Here is a 26,599-nt window from a genome sequence, read left to right on the forward strand (position 1 = left end):
AATTGCACGTGGACTACTCGGATTGACAAAACGACTTTGACAGGGCTAACTTAGTAGTGCTACAACACCTAGATGTGGTAGATGATTATGTGGCACAACACAAAGAAAGCATCGCAAAGAAGTACCGTGATAAGGGGATGCTCAAGACGGACGACGAAGTTACTGTAGAGCACAACGATGCTTTCTTGCGTTGGTTCAAAGAGCAAGTTCTTGAAAATCCCCCGGAAGAGGGCAGTTCAGACAGATTGCTCATACACGCCTTAGCACATGGCCCTGCGCCCAAGCTCGCGACCTATCAGTCCTACGATATCAATGGGCACACGTTCTACATGGAGGCCAAAGACATGGACAGTGATTACCAGAACTTCGAGGTGACAATTCAATGTGTGACCGACGCCAACGGCACAACTAAAAGATTCTACAGAAGGGTCGAAGAGATCTGTGAGCTTGACTATGCTGGAATGCACGATGCGACGATGTTTCGTGTGAGATGGGCCAAGGACGTCGTAAGAGAAAACAAGTATTTCAGCACCATGTCTATACCCGACACGAAGAGCACTCCCGTGAACGTTAACTTCATCGCCAAAATGAGCCATGGGTACACGCTAAGCACGTGACACAATGCTTCTTCATAACTGACCCGGCCAATCCCAGTCGTGTTGTCATGAGGAGATCCAAAAGGAGCATCGTCGGAATGGATGGAGTCGCCAACGAGGAAAACTATGACCAATCCTGCAACCCGATGAGGGAAGATGACGATGACGATGAAGCATACGTGAAAAGAAGAATCAAGACTACATTACGTAAGAAAGATCGTGCTCCATGGCTCCGGAAAAGTCACAATGAGGGGCTCAATTACTCGGCAACGAACAACAAAGGGAAGAAGCTCAATGTGAAACGTCCTCGACGCAGCTGATCAGAAACCTACATTTATATATATGTATCTATTTTGTGTATGCACTTAAGTAACCGTTATCGGTCAACTGATATGTTAGCACCACATGCATGGTTCCGGTTCGCGCATTGGGGGAGAGGGAGACACCGTCGTCGGGAGAAAAACAAAAGGGAGAAAGAAGTACAAAAGAAAAAGAAAAGAAAACAGAAAAGAAAAGGAAAATAATGAAAAAAAGAAAACAAAAAACTAGAAAAGAAAAGATGGAAAAGATAGCAGTAGCGCTGGTTTAGGGAACCAACACTATAGCTAAGTTAGCTATAGCACTGGCTCCTAAACCAGCGCTACTGCTACTTGTATTTTACAAATAAAAAATAATAATAATTGGAAATGATAGCAGTAGCGCTGGTTTGTAAACAAGCGCTATAGCTAAGTTAGCTATAGCGCTGGTTCAAAACCAGCACTACCGCTATTTTGAGTTAACCCCCCGCCCGCGCTAAGTTTTTTCACCAAATCCCCCTGCCGCCTCCACTCCATGGCAGATCTCGCACGCAGCTCTCCTTCACCGGCGCCCCCACCGCCCCCTCCACCGGCACCGTCCACCGACGCCCCCATCGTCCCATCCACCGGCGCCCTCCACCGGCAGCCCCCACCGTCCCCTCCACCGGCGCCACCCACCATCCCCTCGACAGGTGCCCCCCAGCGGCGCTCCCAGCGGCGCCCCCCACCACCCCCTCCACCGACGCCCCCCACTGCCCCTTCCCCCTGTGCCGCCTCCTTCCCGCAGCAGGTCCCGCTAGGCCACTGCCGTCGCATCATCTTCTCTCCGCCGGCAGGTATACATGAACACTATTGTTGCAGTGAGATGACATTGCTACTATGTAGATTTTTAATACAACTTTGTTTGTTTGGCTACTGAAAGAACTGCAGAAAATCTTTAGTTATTTGGTGAACCAGCAAATTTCATGTATGATCATATACTTCGTCAAGCATTGTGTTGTAGTTTTATGGCATTATAGCTATGTACTCACTCTGTGCCGAAAATGGTGTCCGAAAGGTTCATGATGTTTCTCAAATAACAACTTTTATAGGAGCATTTCTCAAATGCTTGCAAAAGAAACGTTTTGTTCCTTCCACCGGAACTTAGAGTGTTCCATGAGAAGATTTCTTACCTTTTGTTCTCTAGTAGCATCAAAGATGTTTGTAGAAGTGCAGCTCACATAAAAATTGTTCAAATGAAAAATAGTTATACATTATTTCATAAGCAAATGGACTGGATGAATCGATTAGATATCAAAGTGAATAGCTTTGGGGAGCATCTTTTATTTATGGATATGATTAATTAGCATTGTTCATTATTGTTTCAATAGTGTAACTATTCGTAAGTCTTCTACTAGTCTATGTGAATTTCCAATTACGTAATTGTACCAGCAAAAAAAGATGAATCATAGTAGAATAGTAGGTGATGATCCTCTAATATAATTATTTTATTTTTATTTTTAACATGGTTTGGATAGAGATGATGAAATAATGTCGGAATGTCCCTTGTTGTCATTGATGTTTTGTCGGAATGTCCGAGTGGCCTATGTTTTGCCGGAATGCTGATTCATTTCCGTTTCGGCAAATTTCACGCGCTCCATATGTCCACTATTTAGCAAAGGTCATGCCGAAATTTTCGGCATGACTTGTGCTAGAAACTAGGACATATGGAGTACCCGGGATTTGCCGAAAGGGGAATGAATCAATATTCCGACCAAATATAGGCCCCTTTTTCTCTTCATTATATCTTTTATTTACAATTGTTGCATAGAAAACATGTCTACCGACGCCGAAGTCGTGGGTGGTTCTGCTCCCCCGCAGACCCCATCGAGGCAGCAAATCACTATTTCGATTACCTGGACAAACACTAGATGGGGTTGCATGGTGGCGGCAGTGGTCCCAACCCCGACCCCGGCGCCGACACCGGCACCAGCACTAGCACCGGCACCGACACCACCCCCAAGACCGGCAACGATGTTGTCGTAGCCGGTAAAGCACCAAAGAAGAAGAGGACACGAAGACCAAACGAGCTTGGCATCGGACAAATTATGGTCATGGAGATGCACCCAAGAAGTTAGAGCCAACGGCACGAGAGGAAGCGTGCAAGTGCTGGGGAAATCAACTTGGATGCATCCTCAGGGAAACTGCCAACATCAACGACGACAAGCTGAAGCAGATACCACATATGGAGCACATGCTCCTAAAGAAGTTGCACAATAGGTTCATGTTCCCCGGTCGGATGAATGCAAATATAAAGATCTGTGGGACGACGTCGCCATGAAAAAGATAAACGACAAGGCGATGGTGACGTTCACCAACGGCTTGTTCTCTTGGAAAGTTCGGGTGAAAAAAGCGATTGCGAAGAATGAACCATGGTCCAAGATTCATGCTGATAATCCGACAATAACGGGATAGGACTTTGCAAAATTCCAAGAGAATTGCGATAAAGAAGAAGTCAAGGCAAAGTCGGAGAAAATGAAGGCGCTCCAGGCCCCGAACACGCCTCCCCACCGCCTCGGAAGTCGTGGTTACAAGGGGAAGAGGCACATATGGGCCAAGGAGGACACCGAACGTGAAAGTCTCGGGATCCCAGACCCCTTGGCGGAGTTCACCGACCCGCTGGAGCATGGCTGCATCAGGGCCCGATACAAGTGGGACAAAGTCAAAAAGATCTTTTACACGGACCCGAACACGAGGGAGTTCATGAGACTTCTCGTAATTGGTATATTACCACATTATCATATTAGCTTCCAATCAATTTGACTCCAAGTTTTGTCACATTAGTAAACCATCCACTTTCCTTTTGCAGAAAGAGCGGCACCAAAAGGCAGCCGAAAGCGACGAGTCCTCGCAGTCGTCGGCGAGGCCCAAGTGGGACACCCCATTCAACCGGGCCCTGAACATACTGAAAAAGGTCCCGGTGGACAAGCCACCGTCCTATGGACGTGGGCACGGCGTCGGAGATGGCGCCTCGTGGAAAACGTGCTACCCCGAGGAGACAGAGGAAAGAAGGAAGAGACGGTCGGCCGTCACTGACGAGAGCATCGACGAGAAGGTCGCGATTGCGGTCAATAAGACCAAAGCTAAGACCAAAGAAGAGTTGGTCGGGGTAGTCAGTGGGTTGGTCACTGATGCGGTGGCCAGCTTGATTCTGACAATTTTCAATTGGTCGAAGAGCAAACCAAATGCACGGCCGGAGGACTTTTCCCTTCCCTGCTTTGTCGTGAGCAACTCAGCGAACACCACAGCACCAACATCTGCCCAAGCAACCGCAAAAGGTCCCATTCCTATTCATAGCAGCCCGACCTCCGTCTTTGACATGCTCAGCGGGCCTTCGTCGCTGGCTGAGCTCAACGCCCTCACGGTAATTACGCATCATACCCTTTTCACCAGCATGTCTATAGTCTTCTGTTTCAGTTGCCTTTCAGATGTTTGATGTCGCAGACATGTCTCCTTCGTAGGCCGATGACACCCTGTGCACCCTACTCTACGACATCAAGGGCCAGAAGGTGGCTGTGGGAAAGGCAACCATCATGAAGCCAAAGGACCTCATGTTCCACAACCGAGAGATGCCCGATGGCGTCTTCAAGGTTAACGTGGCCAGTGTCTTAGCGGGCTTCGAGGATTTGCCTCCTCTGATACGAGTCGATGACGACGAGACCCCTAAGATGATTGGCGCATGCAAGAACTGGTTCTTTCCTTGGCCGAAGTATCTTCTTCATCTCGAGGAGCCCAGTATCACGCCAACGCCACCTTCTCAAGAAGGTATGAACACCACCCCACCTACCAAATTACCTGCACCTGTCGTGGCGGATGATGGTAGCGTACGATGCGACGGAGAGCCTCCATTAGTGCCAGATCATGTCGCCCCCGCTGTCAAAGAAGCAAATGTTGATGATGACATGGAGGATGATGATGAGGACCCGAACAAGTATTTCAATACCGCCTATGATGGATTGATGGCTTAGGACGCCGAAGACTCAGGCTATGAGCGTGGAGATGATGACTTGATGTTGTCTGATTTGCCGGATCCGAAACTTTGTAAGGCGGAATGCAAAAAGTCTCTCTTCAAGCCATCCTCGCAGGAGACGCCTCCAGATGCCGCCTCTATCCAGCAACCCCCCGAGGCCCGTCCACTGTTTAGCCCGACGACACTGGGGGTGGTGGTTAGGGAAGGTATGGTGGGCTCACTACCGCTACCCGCCAAGAAGCAAAGGAAGAGACCAGCCAGGAAAGGCCCTAAAGGCGCCATAGGTGCTTCAAGAAGCCAACCGCCTCTGAAACCATGGGTGGTAGACAGAATACCTGTCGAAGGTAAGAAGCGTTTCCATGTCGCCGGCGAGCTGATCCTGCCTGCCAAAGCGCTAGATCACATACTGAACAATGATCTAAAGAGACTCCATGAAGATGTGCTGGCCAGAGATAAAAGCCTTCTTTTCACGAAAGATCCAGGATACCCGCTTTACGCGGCTCACGTGCCAGGTGGGAAGTTGTACGTCGATACCTAGCCCGCGAATCAGTTCCTCCTGCGATTTGACTACATCTACAACATGTTCCACATGACCAAGCTGGATTTCCAGTTCATCCGCATGTATGCATTGTATCTCCACTACTTCATCAGGAGGGAGAGTATCAAATATATTTGCATCACGGACCCATACTATATGCACGAGAGCTTCTTGGCAGTTTGCAAAGAGCACCGTGACTATGCGAGCAAGTACCTTAGCGAATTCATGATCGCTAATAAGGACAAGTAAGCGATTCTCCTGCCTTATCGTCCCTCGTAAGTCATCCGCGAGTATCCTTTCGTACATGTTAATCATTCCTTTTCAAGCATGGAGGCTAATTTGAGGTGTACTTCATTTGCGCAGCGAGGGCGGCGTCGTCCTCATCGTTCTGTACCCGGAATACTCCCATGCAATGTACTTGGACTCGTCAAAGAACCTCAAGAAAAAGGATTACACGCACGTAAAGAGTGTTCTCGACTGTGCCCTATTAACCTTCAGCCTGACTGATGGATATATCAAGGTGAAAAGGCACATGACGAAGACCGGGCCGGTTTTTCGCCATAAGACCGACTTCTGCTGCATCCAGCAACCGCACAACAGTACAACTGATGGATTCTACCTCATGCATCACCTGATGGAGTACAGAAGGGATAATCAACGCCTTCGCATGTAAGCTACTACCAAAGATGCCGAGATTGTCAGCTAGGCCACAAGCATAGGAAAGACACCGGATCATCGAATCCGAGCTAAGTTTTCTCACGTACAGTGTGAACTAGCCCAAGTGATCATGAAGCAAGTCCTCAAACCAACGGGGATGTTCTACCATGGGGCAATCACGCGGGTTGATGTCCAAGCACTGCTAGTCGCTCAGCGTCTGGACCTGAAGCCTTTCATGAAGCTCGGGTGCTTCCTCCCTGACTATGAAGATTGGAATGCCGACATGGAGGACTGATTGTCAATGAGAATGTGATGTAACTAAACCGTGGTCCTGAACTAGCGTGCCTTATCACTACTGTCTTTCTATGGCAAAACTTTGAAATTATGCACGGCGAAACTATGTGATGTAACTAAACCGTGGTCCTGAACTAGCGTAGATCGCTCTAGTTAATTAGTTTGGGTATGAGGAACTTCGTCATTTATGTTTACTATTGGTTGCTTTTATTTTGATAATCATGCCTCTTTGTTTTCTTAAGTACATTATGTTGCATATTATCGTTCAAACCAACAACTCACGATGCAGGTACCTAGATCAGAGATGGCGAAGGACTACTACGTCGTGTACGTTGGGAGGGTGCCAGGAGTCTACGACCATTGGCCACCCGCTCGGGCCCAGGTGCACAGGTACCCGTGTGCTAGCCACAGAGGGTTCGACACCAGAGCCGAAGCGGAAAGTAGTTACTTGAGGTGGACACTCCAACATGAGCAGGGGTGGGACCTCCGGTACTACATAGTGGCGCTCTTCCTCATGCTGATCGCTCTTCTCTTCTACATCATGTTGTAGATAGAGATGATGAAACTTATGGGTGTGCCATGACCATGCAGTTGCACTTATTCGAGACATGACATGATCGCACTTATGTATCGCTATTTTCGAGATGATGTGATGATATTTGTGTTGAATGATGATGATGATGATTATGGTATGACGAGACTACTGTATGTCTATGATATGTGAGAATAGTGTATGTTTAATATGATGTGATGAAACTATTGTATAGAGCCTGTATAAATACATCACAAATACGTAGAGGGTGAAAATCTGTGGAAGCGGAAATATTAGCAGTAGCGCTTGAAAATACTCACCAGTAGCGCGGCTTAGCAGCAGCGCGTCATATGAACAAGCGCTATAGATAGTTATCAGTAGCGCTGGACAGGGAAGCGCTACTACTAACACTACTTACCAGTAGCGCTGCCCAGACCAGCGCTACTACTAGGGTTTAGTTGTAGCGCGATAGCAGTAGCCCTTGGCCCGGCGCTACTGCTATATGCATATTTCAAGCGCTACTACTAGGGTTTTCCCTAGTAGTGTAGGTTCATGCGTCGATGATATCTCGAGTAGAACATAAAAGAGTTTGTGGGCGTTGATGTTCAATTTGCTGCCCACCTTAGTATTTTCTTGATTCAGCGGTATTTTTGGATTGAAGCGGCCCAGACCAACTTTACTCATATGCTTACGGAAGACCGGTTTCATCGACTGACATGCAACTTGTTGCATAAAGATGACTCGCGGATGTCTGTTTCTTCAACTCTAGTTGAATCGGATTTGACCAAGCCAGTCCTTGGAGAAGGTTAAATAGCAATTTGCATATCACCGTTGTGGTTTTGCGTAAGTAAGATGCGATCATACTAGATACCCATAGCAGCCACGTAAAATTTACAACAACAAATTAGAGGATGTTTAACTTGTTTTTGCACGGTATGCTTGTAATGTGATATGGCCAAAGTGTTGGGGAACAATGCATGGGAAACAAAAAGAATTCTACGCACATGAAGACCTATCATGGTGATGTCCATCTACGAGAGGAGATTTGGATCTATGTAACCTTGTAGATAGCACAGCAGGAAGCGTTAAGAAACGCGGTTGATGTAGTGGAACGTCTTCAGGTCCCTCGATCCGCCCCACGAACCGTCCCACGATCCGTTCTAATCTAGCGCTGAACGGACGGCACCTCCGCGTTCAGCACACGTAGAGGTCGACGATGATCTCGGCCTTCTTGATCTAGCAAGCAAGATGGAGAAGTAGATGAGTTCTCCGGCAGCGTGATGACGTGCCGGTGGTGGGGACGATCTACTCCTGCACGGCTCCGCCCAAGCTCCGCAGAAATCCGATCTAGAGGTAAAACTATGTGGTCTAGGGTTGAGTTGCACGTGGCAAAAGTTGTCTCAAATCAGCCCTAAAACACCACAATATATAGGAGGGAGGGGGGAGGCTTGCCTTGTGGGCTAAGCCCTCAAGGGGTGCGCCGGCCAAGGAGGAGGAGGACTCCTCCTCCAATTCGATTTGGGAAGGAGGATTCCTCTTCTTCCTTCCCACCTCCCAATTTCCCTTTTTCTTTTTCTTTTCGTTTGGAATTTCTTTAAGTGGCGCCATGGGCCCCTTGGGCTGACTCCACCAGCCCACTAGGGACTTGTGGCGCCACCCTATGGCCTTTGGCTCACTCCCGGGTGGGTGGGCCCCTCCCGGTGAACTCTCGGAACCCATTCGTCATTCACGGTACAATGCCGGAATTGCCCGAAACTTTCCGGTAACCAAATGAAACCATCCTATAAATCAATCTTCATTTCCGGACCATTATAGAAACCCTCGTGACGTCCGTGATCTCATCGGGGACTCCGAACAACATTCGGTAACCACACATATAACTCAACTATACTAAAACATCATCGAACCTTGAGTGTGCAGACCCTGCGGGTTCGAGAACTATGTAGACATGCCCCGAGGTACTCCTCGGCCAATATCCACTACCGGGACCTGGATGCCCATATTGCATCCTACATAATCTCCGAAGATCATATCGGTTGAACCTCGGTGTCAAGGATTCATATAATCCCGTATGTCATTCCCTTCGTCCTACGGTATGTTACTTGCCCGAGATTTGATCATCGGTATCCGCATAACTCCTTCAATCTCGTTACCGGCAAGTCTCTTTACTCGTTCCGCAATACAAGATCCCGTGACTTACACTTAGTCACATTGCTTGCAAGGCTTGTGTGTGATGTTGTATTGCCGAGTGGGCCCCGAGATACATCTCCGTCACACGGAGTGACAAATCCCAGTCTTGATCTATGCTAACTCAACGGACATCTTCGAAGATACCTATAGAGCACCTTTATAGTTACCCAGTTACGTTGCGGAGTTTGATGCACACAAGGTATTCCTCCGGTGCCAGTGAGTTATATGATCTCATGGTCATAGGAACAAAAACTTGACACGCAGAAAACAATAGCAATAGAACAACACGATCAATATGCTACATTCATAGTTTGGGTCTAGTCCATCACATGATTCTCCTAATGATGTGATCGAGTTATCAAGTGATAACACTTGCATATAGCCAGAAAACCTTGACTATCATTGATCAACTGGCTAACCAACTAGAGGCTTGCTAGGGACATTGTTTTGTCTATGTATCCATACATGTATCTATGTTTTCATTCAATACAATTATAGCATGGATAACAACGATTATCTTTAAATAGGAAATATACTAATAACTATTTATCATTGCCTCTAGGGCATAATTCCAACAGTCTCCCACTTGCACTAGAGTCAATAATCTAGTCCTCACATCACAATGTGATTTACATTGTAATAAATCGAACACCCATACAGTTCTGGTGTTGATCATGTTTTGCCCGTGGAAGAGGTTTAGTCAGCGGGTCTGCTATATTCAAATCTGTGTGCACTTTGCAAATATTCACGTCCTCTCCTTCGACGTAGTCGTGGATGAGGTTGAAGCGTCGTTTGATGTGTCTGGTCTTCTTGTGAAACCTTGGTTCCTTTGCCAAGGAAATGGCACCAGTGTTGTCACATAACAGAGTTATTGGATTTAGTGCACTCGGCATAACTCCAAGATCTGTCATGAACTTCTTCATCCAGACACCCTCCTTTGCTGCCTCTGAGGCAACCATGTACTCCGCTTCACATGCAAAATCTGCTACGATGCTCTGCTTGGAACTACACCAGCTTACTGCACCCCCATGAACAATAAATACGTATCCAGTTTGCGACTTAGAGTCATCCGGATCGGTGTCAAAACTTGTGTCGACGTAACCTTTTATGACGAGCTCTTTGTCACCTCCATAAACGAGAAACATTTCCTTAGTCCTTTTCAGGTACTTCAGAATATTCTTGACCGCCATCCAGTGATCCACTCCTGGATTACTCTGAAACCTGCCTGCCATTCTTATGGCCAAGCTGACGTCTCGTCTAGTGCACAACATTGCATACATGATAGAACCTACGACTGAAGTGTAGGGGACGGAACTCATTTGTTCTCTATCTTCCGTAGTTGTTGGGCACTGAGTCTTACTCAATTTTATACCTTGTAACACTGGCAAGAACCCTTTCTTGGACTGATCCATTTTTAACTTCTTCAAAACTTTATCAAGGTATGTGCTTTGTGAAAGTCCTATCAGGCGTTTTGATCTGTCCCTGTAGATATTAATACCTAGAATGTAAGCAGCTTCTCCTAGGTCCTTCATAGAGAAACTTTTATTCAAGTAATCCTTTATGCTCTCCAAAAGCTCCACGTTGTTTCCAATCAGCAATATGTCATCCACATATAATATTAGAAACTCCACAGAGCTCCCACTCACTTTCTTGTAAATACAAGATTCTCCAACCACTTGTATAAACCCAAATGCTTTGATCACCTCATCAAAGCGCTTATTCCAACTCCGAGATGCTTGCACCAGTCCATAAATGGATCGCTGGAGTTTGCATACTTTGTTAGCATTCTTTGGATCGACAAAACCTTCGGGTTGCATCATATACAACTCTTCCTTAAGAAAACCGTTAAGGAACGCCGTTTTGACATCCATCTGCCAGATTTCATAATCCAAAAATGCAGCTATTGCTAACATGATTCGGACGGACTTAAGCATCGTAGTCAACTCCTTGAACTTGTGAAAAACCCTTTGCCACAAGTCGAGCTTTATAAACGGCCACATTACCGCCTGCGTCTGTCTTCTTCTTAAAGATCCATTTGTTCTGAATAGCCTTGCGGCCTTCAGGTAGTACCTCCAAAGTCCACACTTTGTTCTCGTACATGGATCCTATCTCGGACTTCATGTCCTCTAGCCATTTGTTGGAATTCGGGCCCACCATTGCTTCCTCATAATTCGCAGGTTCATTGTTGTCTAACAACATAATTGACAAGACATGATTACCGTACCATTCAGGAGCAGTATGTGATCTTGTCGACCTGCGAGGTCCAATAGGAACTTGATACGAAGTTTCGCGATCATCATCATCAACTTCCTCCGCAACCGGCGCCGCATCAACAGGGGTTTCCCCTTGCCCTGCGCCACCATCTAGAGGGACTAGAGGTTCGACAACCTCATCAAATTCTATCTTCCTCCCACTCAATTCTTTCGAGAGAAACTCCTTCTCAAGAAAAGCTCTATTTTTAGCAACAAACACTTTGCCCTCGGATTTGAGATAGAAGGTATACCCAACTGTCTCTTTTGGGTAACCTATGAAGACACACTTTTCCGCTTTGGGATCCAGCTTTTCAGGCTGAAGCTTTTTGACATAAGCATCACATCCCCAAACTTTAAGAAACGACAACTTTGGTCTTTTGCCATACCATAGTTCGTATGGTGTTGTCTCAACGGATTTTGATGGTGCCCTACTTAAAGTGAATGCAGATGTCTCTAATGCATAATCCCAAAATGATAATGGCAAATCGGTAAGAGACATCATAGATCGCACCATCTCTAATAAAGTATGATTATGACGTTCGGACACACCATTACGCTGTGGTGTTCGATACGGTGTCTACTGTGAAACAATTGTTGGGGAACGTCGCATGGGAAACAAAAAATTTCCTACGCGCACGAAGACCTATCATGGTGATGTTCATCTACGAGAGGGGATTTCCGGTCTACGTACCCTTGTAGATCGCACAGCAGAAGCGTTAGTGAACGCAGTTGATGTAGTGGAACGTCTCACGTCCCTCGATCCGCCCCGCGAACCGTCCCACGAACCGTCCCGCGATCCGTCCCACGATCTAGTGCCGAACGGACGGCACCTCCGCCTTCAGCACACGTACAGCTCGACGATGATCTCGGCCTTCTTGATCCAGCAAGAGAGACAGAAAGGTAGATGAGTTCTACGACAGCGTGACGGCGCTCCGGAGGTTGGTGATGATCTTATCTCGGCAGGGCTCCGCCCGAGCTCCGCAGAAACGCGGTCTAGAGGTAAAACCATGGAGGTATATGGTCGGGCTGCCTTGGAAAAGTTGTCTCAAATCAGCCCTAATTGCTCGATATATATAGGAGGAGGGAGGGGAGGCTTGCCTTGAGACTCAAGGAGCCCCAAGGGCTGCGCCACCAAGGGAGGAGGAGTCCTCCTCCAATCCTAGTCCAACTAGGATTGGAAAGTGGAGTCCTTCTCTCCTTTCCCACCCCATTTTTTTCTTTCTCTTTGATTTTCTATCCTTGGCGCATAGGGCCCTCTTGGGCTGTCCCAACAGCCCACCAAGGGCTGGTGCGCCACCCCCAAGGCCTATGGGCTTCCCGGGGTGGGTTGCCCCCCCCCCCCCCGGTGAACACCCGGAACCCATTCGTCATTCCCGGTACATTCCCGGTAACTCCGAAAACCTTCCGGTAATCAAATGAGGCCATCCTATATATCAATCTTCGTTTCCGGACCATTCCGGAAACCCTCGTGACGTCCGTGATCTCATCCGGGACTCCGAACAACATTCGGTAACCAACTATATAACTCAAATACGCATAAAACAACGTCGAACCTTAAGTGTGCAGACCCTGCGGGTTCGAGAACTATGTAGACATGACCCGAGTGACTCCTCGGTCAATACCCAATAGCGGGACCTAGATGCCCATATTGGATCCCACATATTCTACGAAGATCTTATCGTTTGAACCTCAGTGCCAAGGATTCATATAATCCCGTATGTCATTCCCTTTGTCCTTCGGTATGTTACTTGCCCGAGATTCGATCGTCAGTATCCGCATACCTATTTCAATATCGTTTACCGGCAAGTCTCTTTACTCGTTCCGTAATACAAGACCCCGCAACTTACTCTAAGTCACATTGCTTGCAAGGCTTGTGTGTGATGTTGTATTACCGAGTGGGCCCCGAGATACCTCTCCGTCACACGGAGTGACAAATCCCAGTCTCGATCCATACTAACTCAACGAACACCTTCGGAGATACCTGTAGAGCATCTTTATAGTCACCCAGTTACGTTGCGACGTTTGATACACACAAAGCATTCCTCCGGTGTCAGTGAGTTATATGATCTCATGGTCATAGGAACAAATACTTGATGCGCAGAAAACAGTAGCAACAAAATGACACGATCAACATGCTACGTCTATTAGTTTGGGTCTAGTCCATCACGTGATTCTTCTAATGATGTGATCCAGTTATCAAGCAACAACACCTTGTACATAATCAGAAGACCCTGACTATCTTTGATCAACTGGATAGCCAACTAGAGGCTTGCTAGGGACAGTGTTTTGTCTATCTATCCACACATGTATATAAGTCTTCATTCAATACAATTATTGCATGGATAATAAACGATTATCTTGATACAGGAATTATAATAATAACTATATTTATTATTGCCTCTAGGGCATAATTCCAACAGTCTCCCACTTGCACTAGAGTCAATAATCTAGCCCTCACATCATCATGCGAATTACATTGTAATAAATCTAACACCCATACAGTTCTGGTGTTGATCATGCTTTGCCCGTGGAAGAGGTTTAGTCAGCGGGTCTGCCACATTTAGATCCGTGTGCACTTTGCATATATTTACGTCCTCCCCTTCGACGTAGTCGCGGATGAGGTTGAAGCGTCGTTTGATGTGTCTGGTCTTCTTGTGAAACCGTGGTTCCTTTGCTAAGGCAATGGCACCCGTGTTGTCACAGAACAAGGTTATTGGATTCTGTGCGCTTGGCACCACTCCAAGATCCGTCATGAACTGCTTCATCCAGACACCCTCCTTAGCCTCCTCCGAGGCAGCCATGTACTCCGCTTCACATGTAGAATCTGCTACGACCCTTTGCTTGGAACTACACCAGCTTACCGCACCCCCATTAAGAATAAATACGTATCCGGTTTGCGACTTAGAGTTGTCCGGATCTGTGTCAAAGCTAGCATCGACGTAACCCTTTACGGCGAGCTCTTCGTCACCTCCATACACGAGAAACATCTCCTTAGTCCTTTTGAGGTACTTCAGGATATTCTTGACCGCCGTTCAGTGATCCACTCCTGGATTACTCTGGAACCTGCCTGCCATACTTATGGCCAGGCTAACGTCCGGTCTAGTGCACAGCATTGCATACATGGTAGATCCTATGGCTGAAGCATAGGGGACGATGCTCATATGCTCTCTATCTTTATCAGTTGCTGGGCACTGAGTCTTACTCAATCTCGTACCTTGTAAAACTGGCAAGAACCCTTTCTTAGACTGTTCCATTTTGAACCTTTTCAAAACTTTATCAAGGTATGTGCTTTGTGAAAGTCCTATCAGGCGTTTCGATCTATCCCTGTAGATCTTAATGCCTAGAATGTAAGCAGCTTCTCCTAGGTCCTTCATAGAGAAACTTTTATTCAAGTAATCCTTTATGCTCTCCAAAAACTCTACATTGTTTCCAATCAGCAATATGTCATCTACATATAATATTAGAAACGCCACAGAGCTCCCACTCACTTTCTTGTAAATACAAGATTCTCCGACCACTTGTATAAACCCAAATTCTTTGATCACCTCATCAAAACGTTTGTTCCAACTCCGAGATGCTTGCACTAGTCCATAAATGGATCGCTGGAGCTTGCACACCTTGTTAGCATTCTTAGGATCGACAAAACCTTCGGGTTGCATCATATACAACTCTTCCTTAAGGAAACCGTTAAGGAACACCGTTTTGACATCCATCTGCCAGATTTCATAATCGAAAGATGCAGCTATTGCTAACATGATTCTGACGGACTTAAGCATCGCTACGGGTGAGAATGTCTCATCATAGTCAACTCCTTGAACTTGTGAAAAATCTTTTGCCACAAGTCGAGCTTTATAAACGGTCACATTTCCGTCAGCGTCTGTCTTCTTCTTAAAGATCCATTTGTTCTGAATAGCCTTGCGGCCCTCAGGTAGTACTTCCAAAGTCCACACTTTGTTTTCATACATGGATCCTATCTCGGACTTCATGGCCTCCAGCCATTTGTTGGAATCTGAGCCCACCATTGCTTCTTCATAATTTGCAGGTTCATTGTTGTCTAACAACTTGATTGACAAAACGGGATTACCGTACCACTCTGGAGTAGCACGTGGTCTTGTCGACCTGCGTGGTTTGATAGGAACTTGAACCGGAGTTTCATGATCATCATCATTAACTTCCTCCTCAACCGGCGTCGCAACGACAGGGGTTTCCCCTTGCCCTGCGCCACCATCCAGAGGGATGAGAGGTTCGACAACCTCATCAAATTCTATCTTCCTCCCACTCAATTCTCTCGAGAGAAACTCCTTCTCGAGAAAAGCTCCGTTTTTAGCAACAAACACTTTGCCCTCGGATTTGAGATAGAAGGTGTACCCAACTGTCTCTTTTGGGTAACCTATGAAGATGCACTTTTCCGCTTTGGGTTCCATCTTTTCAGGCTGAAGCTTTTTGACATAAGCATCACATCCCCAAACTTTAAGAAACGACAACTTTGGCCTTTTGCCATACCACAGTTCGTATGGTGCCGTCTCAACGGACTTTGATGGTGCCCTATTTAAAGTGAATGCAGCTGTGTCTAATGCATAACCCCAAAACGGTAACGGCAAATTGGTAAGAGACATCATAGATCGCACCATCTCTAATAAAGTACGATTACGATGTTCGGGCACACCATTACGCCGTCGTGTTCCAGGCGGTGTCAACTGTGAAACAATTCCACATTGTCTTAAGTGAGCACCAAACTCGAAAATCTGATATTCACCCCCACGATCAGACCGTAGGAACTTGATCTTCTTGTTACGATGATTTTCAACTTCACTCTGAAATTGCTTGAACTTTTGAAATGTTTCAGACTTGTGCTTCATTAAGTAGACATAACCATATCTACTCAAATCGTCACTGAAGGTGAGAAAATAACGATATCTGCTGCGTGCCTCCACACTCATCGGACCGCACACATCGGTATGTATGATTTCCAATAAGTCACTGGCACGCTCCATTGTTCCAGAGAACGTAGTTTTAATCATCTTGCCCATGAGGCATGGTTCGCACGTGTCAAGTGAATCAAAGTCAAGTGACTCCAAAAGTCCATCGGTATGGAGTTTCTTCATGCGCTTTACACCAATATGACCTAAGCGACAGTGCCACAAAAACATGGCGCTATTATTGATAACTCTAACTCTTTTGGTCTCAATGTTATGTATATGTGTATCACTATCAAGATTCAATATGAACAATCCTCTCACATTGGGTGCATGACCATAAAAGATGTTACTCATAGAAATAGAACAACCATTATTCTCTGACTTAAAAGAGTAACCGTCTCGCAATAAACAAGATCCAGATATAATGTTCATGCTCAACGCAGGCACTAAATAACAATTATTCAAGTTCATAACTAATCCCGATGGTAACTGAAGTGAAACTGTGCCGACGGCGATTGCATCAACCTTGGAACCATTTCCTACGCGCATCGTCACTTCATCTTTCGCCAGCCTTCACCTATTTCGCAGTTCCTGTTTCGAGTTGCAAATATGAGCAACAGAACCGGTATCGAATACCCAGGCACTACTACGAGAGCCGGTTAAGTACACATCAATAACATGTATATCAAATATACCTGATTTTTCTTAGGCCGCCTTCTAATCAGCCAGATACTTGGGGCAGTTGCGCTTCCATTGACCCATACCCTTGCAATAGTAGCACTCTGTTTCAGGCTTAGGTCCAGCTTTGGGTTTCTTCGTCGGATTGGCAACAGGCTTGCCGCTCTTCTTTGAATTTCCCTTCTTGCCTTTGCCGTTTCTCTTGAAACTAGTGGTCTTATTCACCATCAACACTTGATGCTCTTTATGGAGTTCAGACTCTGCGACTTTCAGCATCGGAAACAACTCGTCGGGTGACTTGTTCATCCCTTGCATGTTGTAGTTCAACACAAAGCCCTTATAGCTTGGCGGCAGTGATTGAAGAATTCTTTCAGTGATAGCCTCTTGCGGGAGTTCAATCCCCAGCTCAGCTAGACGGTTTGAGTACCCATACATTTTGAGCACATGTTCACTGACACACGAATTCTCCTCCATCTTGCAAGCATAAAATTTATCGGAGGTCTCATACCTCTCGATCTGGGCGTTCTTTTGAAAGATAAACTTCAACTCCTGGAACATCTCATATGCTCCATGACGCTCAAAGCGACGTTGAAGTCCCGGTTCTAAGCCATACAAGACTGCACATTGAACTACTGAGTAGTCCTCCTTACGTGTTAACCAAGCGTTCTTAGCATCTTGGTCAGCCGTAGTGGGTGGTTCATCTCCTAGCGCAGCATTAAGGACATAATCCTTCTTCCCAGCTTGTAGGATCAACTTAAGATTACGAGCCCAGTCTACAAAGTTGCTTCCATCATCTTTCAACTTAGCTTTCTCTAGGAACATATTAAAATTCAAGGTGACTATCGCGTGAGCCATGATCTACAACACAAATATATTCAAAGTGGACTTAGACTATGTTCAAGATAATTAAAGTTTAACTTAATCAAATTACTTTCTAAACTCCCACTCAAAAAGTACATCTCTATAGTCATTTGAGTGGTTCATGACCCACTTACACTAGCTCAAGTCCGATCATCACGTGAGTTGAGTATAGTTTCAGTGGTAAGCATCCCTATGTTAATCATATCAACTATATGATTCATGATCGACCTTTCGGTCTCATGTGTTCCGAGGCCATGTCTGCACATGCTAGGCTCGTCAAGCTTAACCCGAGTGTTCCGCGTGTGCAACTGTTTTGCACCCTTTGTATGTGAACGTTGAGTCTATCACACCCGATCATCACGTGGTGTCTCGAAACGACGAACTGTAGCAACGGTGCACAGTCGGGGAGACCACAATTTCGTCTTGAAATTTTAGTGAGAGATCACCTCATAATGCTACCGTCGTTCTAAGCAAAATAAGGTGCATAAAAGGATTAACATCACATGCAATTCATAAGTGACATGATATGGCCATCATCACGTGCTCCTTCATCTCCATCACCAAAGCACCGGCACGATCTTCTTGTCACCGGCGCCACACCATGATCTCCATCAACGTGTCGCCATCGAGGTTGTCGTGCTACTCATGCTATTACTACTAAAGCTACATCCTAGCAAAATAGTAAACGCATCTGCAAGCACAAACGTTAGTTTAAAGACAACCCTATGGCTCCTGCCGGTTGCCGTACCATCGACGTGCAAGTCGATATTATCTATTACAACATGATCATCTCATACATCCAATATATCACATCACATCGTTGGCCATATCACATCACAAGCATACCCTGCAAAAACAAGTTAGACGTCCTCTAATTTTGTTGTTGCATGTTTTACGTAGTGACCATGGGTATCTAGTAGGATCGCATCTTACTTACGCAAACACCACAACGGAGATATATGAATTGCTATTTAACCTTATACAAGGACCTCCTCGGCCAAATCCGATTCAACTAAAGTTGGAGAAACCGACACTTGCGAGTCATCTTTGAGCAAGGGGGTTACTCGTAGCGATGAAACCAGTCTCTCGTAAGCGTACGAGTAATGTCGGTCCAAGCCGCTTCAATCCAACAATACCGCGGAATCAAGAAAAGACTAAGGAGGGCAGCAAAACGCACATCACCGCCCACAAAAACTTTTGTGTTCTACTCGAGAAGACATCTACGCATGAACCTAGCTCATGATGCCACTGTTGGGGAACGTCGCATGGGAAACAAAAAAATTCCTACGCGCACGAAGACCTATCATGGTGATGTTCATCTATGAGAGGGGATTTCCGATCTACGTACCCTTGTAGATCGCACAGCAGAAGCGTTAGTGAACGCAGTTGATGTAGTGGAACGTCCTCACGTCCCTCGATCCGCCCCGCGAACCGTCCCACGAACCGTCCCGCGATCCGTCCCACGATCTAGTGCAGAATGGACGGCACCTCCGCGTTCAGCACACGTACAGCTCGACGATGATCTCAGCCTTCTTGATCCAGCAAGAGAGACGGAGAGTTAGATGAGTTCTCCGGCAGCGTGACGGCGCTCCGGAGGTTGGTGATGATCTTATCTCGGCAGGGCTCCGCCTGAGCTCCGCAGAAACGCGATCTAGAGGTAAAACCGTGGAGGTATGTGGTCGGGCTGCCTTGGAAAAGTTGTCTCAAATCAGCCCTAATTGCTCCATATATATAGGAGGGAGGGGAGGCTTGCCTTGAGACTCAAGGAGCCCCAAGGGCTGCGCCACCAAGGGAGGAGGAGTCCTCCTCCAATCCTAGTCCAACTAGGATTGGAAAGTGGAGTCCTTCTCTCCTTTCCCACCTCCTTTTTTTCTTTCTCTTTGATTTTCTATCCTTGGCGCATAGGGCCCTCTTGGGCTGTCCCACCAGCCCACCAAGGGCTGGTGCGCCACCCCCAAGGCCTATGGGCTTCCTCGGGTGGGTTGCCCCCCCCCCCCGGTGAACACCCGGAACCCATTCGTCATTCCCGGTACATTCCCGGTAACTCCGAAAACCTTCCGGTAATCAAATGAGGTCATCCTATATATCAATCTTTGTTTCCGGACCATTCCGGAAACCCTCGTGGCGTCCGTGATCTCATCCGGGACTCCGAACAACATTCGGTAACCAACCATATAAATCAAATACGCATAAAACAACGTCGAACCTTAAGTGTGCAGACCCTGCGGGTTCGAGAACTATGTAGACATGACCCGAGTGACTCCTCGGTCAATACCCAATAGCGGGACCTGGATGCCCATATTGGATCCCACATATTCTACGAAGATCTTATCGTTTGAACCTCAGTGCCAAGGATTCATATAATCCCGTATGTCATTCCCTTTGTCCTTCGGTATGTTACTTGCCCGAGATTCGATCGTCAGTATCCGCATACCTATTTCAATCTCGTTTACCGGCAAGTCTCTTTAGTCGTTCCGTAATACAAGATCCCGCAACTTACACTAAGTCACGTTGCTTGCAAGGCTTGTGTGTGATGTTCTATTACCGAGTGGGCCCCGAGATACCTCTCCGTCACACGGAGTGACAAATCCCAGTCTCGATCCATACCTAACTCAACGAACACCTTCTGAGATACCTGTAGAGAATCTTTATAGTCACCCAGTTACGTTGCGACGTTTGATACACACAAAGCATTCCTCCGGTGTTAGTGAGTTATATGATCTCATGGTCATAGGAACAAATACTTGACGCGCAGAAAACAGTAGCAACAAAATGACACGATCAACATGCTACGTCTATTAGTTTGGGTCTAGTCCATCGCGTGATTCTTCTAATGACGTGATCCAGTTATCAAGCAACAACACCTTGTACATAATCAGAAGACCCTGACTATCTTTGATCAACTGGCTAGCCAACTAGAGGCTTGCTAGGGACAGTGTTTTGTCTATGTATCCACACATGTATATAAGTCTTCATTCAATACAATTATAGCATGGATAATAAACGATTATCTTGGTACAGGAATTATAATAATAACTATATTTATTATTGCCTCTAGGGCATAATTCCAACAACAATTCCACATTGTCTTAAGTGAGCACGAAACTCGAAACTCAGATATTCACCCCCACGATCAGATCGTAGGAACTTGGTCTTCTTGTTATGATGATTTTCAACTTCACTCTGAAATTGCTTGAACTTCTCAAATGTTTCAGACTTGTGCTTCATGAAGTAGACATAACCATATCTACTCAAATCGTCACTGAAGGTGAGAAAATAACAATATCCGTCGCGTGCCTCCACACTCATCGGAATGCACACATCAGTATGTATGATTTCCAACAAGTCACTTGCACGCTCCATTGTTCCAGAGAATGGAGTCTTACTCATCTTGCCCATGAGGCATGGTTCGCACGTGTCAAGTGAATGAAAGTCAAGTGACTCCAAAAGTCCATCGGTATGGAGTTTCTTCACTACACCAATATGACCTAAGCGGCAGTGCCACAAAAACATGGCGCTATCATTGTTAACTCTAACTCTTTTGGTCTCAATGTAATGTATATGTGTATCATCGCTATCAAGACTCAATATGAACAATACTCTCACATTGAGTGCATGACCATAAAAGATATTACTCATAGAAATAGAACAACCATTATTCGCTGACTTAAACGAGTAACCGTCTCGCAATAAACAAGATCCAGATATAATGTTCATGCTTAACGTAGGCACTAAATAACAATTATTTAACTTCATAACTAATCATGATGGTAACTGAAGTGAAACTGTGCCGACGGCGATTGCATCAACCTTGGAACCATTTCCCACGCGCATCGTCACTTCATATTTCGCCAGCCTTCGCTTAGTCCGCAATTCCTGTTTCGAGTTGCAAATATGAGCAACAGAACCGGTATCGAATACCCAGGCACTACTACGAGAGTTGGTTAAGTACACATCAATAACATGTATATCGAATATACCTGATTTTTCCTTTTCCGCCTTCTTATCAGCCAGATACTTGGGGCAGTTGCGCTTCTAGTGACCGAGTCCCTTGCAATAATAACACTCCGTTTCAGGCTTAGGTCCAGCCTTGGGTTTCTTCGTCGGATTGGCAACAGGCTTGCCGCTCTTCTTGGAATTACCCTTCTTGCCTTTGCCGTTTCTCTTGAAACTAGTGGTCTTATTCACCATCAACACTTGATGCTCTTTGCGGAGTTCTCACTCTGCGACTTTCAGCATCGTGAATAACACGCCGGGTGACTTGTTCATCCCTTGCATGTTATAGTTCAACACAAACCTCTTGTATCTTGGTGGCAGTGATTGAAGAATTCTGTCAGTGATAGCCTCTTGCGGGAGTTCAATCCCCAACTCAGCTAGACGGTTTGAGACCTAGACATTTTGAGCACGTGTTCACGGACAGACGAATTCTCCTCCATCTTGCAAGCATAGAATTTATCGGAGGTCTCATACTTCTCGATCCGGGCGTTCTTCTGAAAGATAAACTTCAACTCCCGAAACATCTCAAATGCTCCATGATGCTCAAAGCAACGTTGAAGTCCCGGCTCTAAGCCATACAAAACTGCACATTGAACTACTGAGTACTCCTCCTTGCGTGTCAACCAAGCATTCTTAACATCTTGGTTAGTCACGGCGGGTGGTTCATCTCCTAGCGCAGCATTAAGGACATAATCCTTCTTCCCAGCTTGCAGGAGCAACTTAAGATTACGAGCCCAGTCTACAAAGTTGCTTTCATCATCTTTCAACTTAGCTTTCTCTAGGAACGTATTAAAATTCAGGGTGACTGTCGCATGAGCCATTGATCTACAACACAAATATTTCAAAGTGGACTTAGACTATGTTCAAGATAATTGGAGTTTAACTAATAAAATTACTTGCTAAATTCCCACTCAAAAAGTACATCTCTCTAGTCATTTGAGTGGTTCATGATCCAAATTCACTAGCTCAAGTCCGATCATCACGTGAGTTGAGAATAATTTCAGTGGTAAGCATCTCTATGCTAATCATATCAACTATACATTCATGCTCGACCTTTCGGTCTCATATGTTCCGAGGCCATGTCTGCACATGCTAGGCTCGTCAAGCTTAACCCGAGTGTTCCGCGTGTGCAACTGTTTTGCACCCGTTGTATGTGAATGTTGAGTCTATCACACCCGATCATGATGTGGTGTCTCGAAACGACGAACTGTAGCAACGGTGCACAGTCGGGGAGAACACAAATTCGTCTTGAAATTTTAGTGACAGATCACCTACAAATGCTACCGTCTTTCTAAGCAAAATAAGGTGCATAAAAATATTAACATCACATGCAATTCATAAGTGACATGATATGGCCATCATCTTGTGCTTCTTGATCTCCATCACCAAAGCACCGGCACGATCTTCGTGTCACTGGCGCCACACCATGATCTCCATCATCATGATCTCCATCAACGTGTCGCCATCGAGGTTGTCGTGTTACTTATGCTATTACTACTAAAGCTACGTCCTAGCAATATAGTAAATGCATCTGCAAACACAAACGTTAGTTTAAAAGACAACTCTATGGCTCCTGTCGGTTGCCGTAGCATCGACGTGCAAGTCGATATTAACTATTAAAACATGATCATCTCATACATTCAATATATCACATCACGTCATTGGCCATATCATATCACAAGCATACCCTGCAAAAACAAGTTAGACGTCCTCTAATTTGTTGTTGCATGTTTTACGTGGCTGCTATGGGTATCTAGTATGATCACATCTTACTTACGCAAAAACCACAACGGAGATGTGCAAGTTGCTATTTAACCTCTCCAAGGACTGCCTCGGTCAAAACCAATTCAACTAAAGTTGAAGAAACCGACACCCGCCAGTCATCTTTATGCAACGAGGTTGCATGTTAGTCGATGAAACCAGTCTCTCATAAGTGTACGAATAATGTCGGTCTGGGCCGCTTCAATCGAACAATACCACCGAATCAATAAAAGACTAAGTAGCACAGAAAATCAAACATCACCGTCCACAAAACCTTTTTTGTTCAACTCGAGATAACATCTACGCATGAACCTAGCTCATGATGCCACTGTTGGGGAAAGTTGCATGGGAAACAAAAAAATTCCTACGCACACGAAGACCTATCATGGTGATGTTCATCTACGAGAGGACATTTGGATCTACGTACCCTTGTAGATCACACAGCAGGAAGCGTTAAGAAACACGGTTGATGTAGAGGAACGTCTTCATGTCCCTCGATCCGCCCCACAAACCATCCCACGAACCGTCCCGCGATCCGTCCCACGATCCGTTCCGATCTAGCGCCGAACGGACGACACCTCCGCGTTCAGCACACGTATAGCTCGATGATGATCTCGGCCTTCTTGATCCAGCAAGCAAGAAGGAGAAGTACATGAGTTCTCCGGCAGCGTGATGGCGCGCCGGTGGTGGTGACGATCTACTCCTGCACGGCTCCGCCCGAGCTTCGCAGAAATCCGATCTAGAAGTAAAACTATGTGCTCTAGGGTTGAGTTGCACGTGGCAAAAGTTGTCTCAAATCAGCCCTAAAACACCACTATATATAGGAGGGAGGGGGAGGAGGCTTTCCTTGAGGGCCAAGCCCTCAAGGGGTGCGCCGGCCAAGGAGGAGGAGGACTCCTCCTCCAATTCGGTTTGGGAAGGAGGAGTCCTCCTCTTCCTTCTCACCTCCCAATTTCCCTTTTTCCTTTTTCTTTTCTTTTGGAATTTATTTAAGTGGCACCATGGGCCCGTTGGGCTGACTCCACCAGCCCACTAGGGACTTTTGGTACCACCCTATGGACTTGGGCTCACTCCCGGGTGGGTGGGCCCCTCCCAGTGAACTTCCGGAACCCATTCGTCATTCCCGGTATACTGCCGGAATTGCCCGAAACTTTCTGGTAACCAAATTAAACCATCCTATATATCAATCTTCGTTTCCGGACCAATCTGGAAACCCTCGTGACGTCTGTGATCTCATTTGGTACTCCGAACAATATTCGGTAACCACACATATAACTCAATTATACTAAAACATCATCGAACCTTAAGTGTGCAGACCCTACGGGTTTGAGAACTATGTAGACATGCCCCGAGGTACTCCTCAGTTAATATCCAATAGCGGGACCTCGATGCCCATATTGGATCCTACATATTCTCCAAAGATCTTATCGGTTGAACCTCAGTGTCAAGGATTCATATAATCTCGTATGTCATTCCCTTTGTCCTTCGGTATGTTACTTGCCCGAGATTTGATCGTCGTTATCCGCATACCTATTTCAATCTCGTTACCGGCAAGTCTCTTTACTCATTCCGTAATACAAGATCTCGTGACTTACACTTAGACACATTGCTTACAAGGCTTGTTTGTGATGTTGTATTACCAAGTGGGCCCCGAGATACCTCTCCATCACACGGAGTGACAAATCCCAGTCTTGATCCATACTAACTCAACGGACACCTTCGGAGATACCTGTAGAGGACCTCTATAGTCACCGAGTTATGTTGCAACGTTTGATGCACACAAGGTATTCCTCCGGTGCCAGTGAGTTATATGATCTCATGGTCATAGGAACAAATACTTGACACGCATAAAACAATAGCAATAAAACAACATGATCAATATGCTACGTCCATAGTTTGGGTCTAGTCTATCACATGATTCTCCTAATGATGTGATCCAGTTATCAAGTGACAACACTTGCATATAGACAGAAAACCTTGACTATCATTGATCAACTGGCTAGCCAACTAGAGGCTTGCTAGGGACATTGTTTTGTGTATGTATCCGCACATGTATCTATGTTTTCATTCAATACAATTATAGCATGGATAATAAACGATTATCTTTAAACAGGAAATATAATAATAACTATTTATCATTGCCTCTAGGGCATATTTCCAACACAAAGACATGTTATGATATATTGGATGTATGAGATGACCATGTTGTAATAGTTAAATATCGACTTGCACGTCGATGCTACGGCAACCGGGAGGAGCCATAGGGTTGTCTTTAAATTTATTTTGCGCTTGTAGATGCTCTTGCTATATCGCTAGGCAGTAGCTTTAGTAGTAACAACACAAATAGTGTGACAACCTCGATGGTAGCACAATGATGGAAATCATGGTGTGGTGCTGGTGACGATGGAGATCATGCAGATGCTTTGGTGATGGAGATCAAGAAGCACAAGTTCATGGCCATATGATGTCACTTATGATTTGCATGTGATGTTAATACTTTTATGCACCTTGTTTTGCTTAGAACGACGGTAGCATTATAAGGTGATCCGTCACTAAAATTTCAAGATAAAATTGTGTTCTCCCCGACTGTGGACCGTTCCGACAGTTCGTCGTTTCGAGACACCACGTGATGATCGGGTGTGATAGACTCAACTTTCACATACAACGGGTGCAAAACAGTTGCACACGCGGAACACTCGGGTTAAATTTGACGAGTCGAGCATATACAGACATGGCCTTAGAACACAAGATACCGAAAGGTCGAGCATGAATCAAATAGTTGATATGATCAACATGGAGATGTTCACCATTGAAGCTAAACTCAACTCACGTGATGATCAGACTTGAGTTAGTGAATCTGGATCATGCGTCACTCGAATGACTAGAGGGATGTCAATTTGAGTGGGAGTTCTTAAGTAATATGATTAATTGAACTCATTATCATGAACATAGTCAACATGTCTTTGCAAATTATGTTGTATCTTGTGCGGTAGCTCTACTATTTTTAATATGTTCCTAGA

The sequence above is a fragment of the Hordeum vulgare genome, chromosome 4H, assembly GCF_904849725.1.
Source record: "Hordeum vulgare subsp. vulgare chromosome 4H, MorexV3_pseudomolecules_assembly, whole genome shotgun sequence".
Classification (NCBI taxonomy): domain Eukaryota; kingdom Viridiplantae; phylum Streptophyta; class Magnoliopsida; order Poales; family Poaceae; genus Hordeum; species Hordeum vulgare.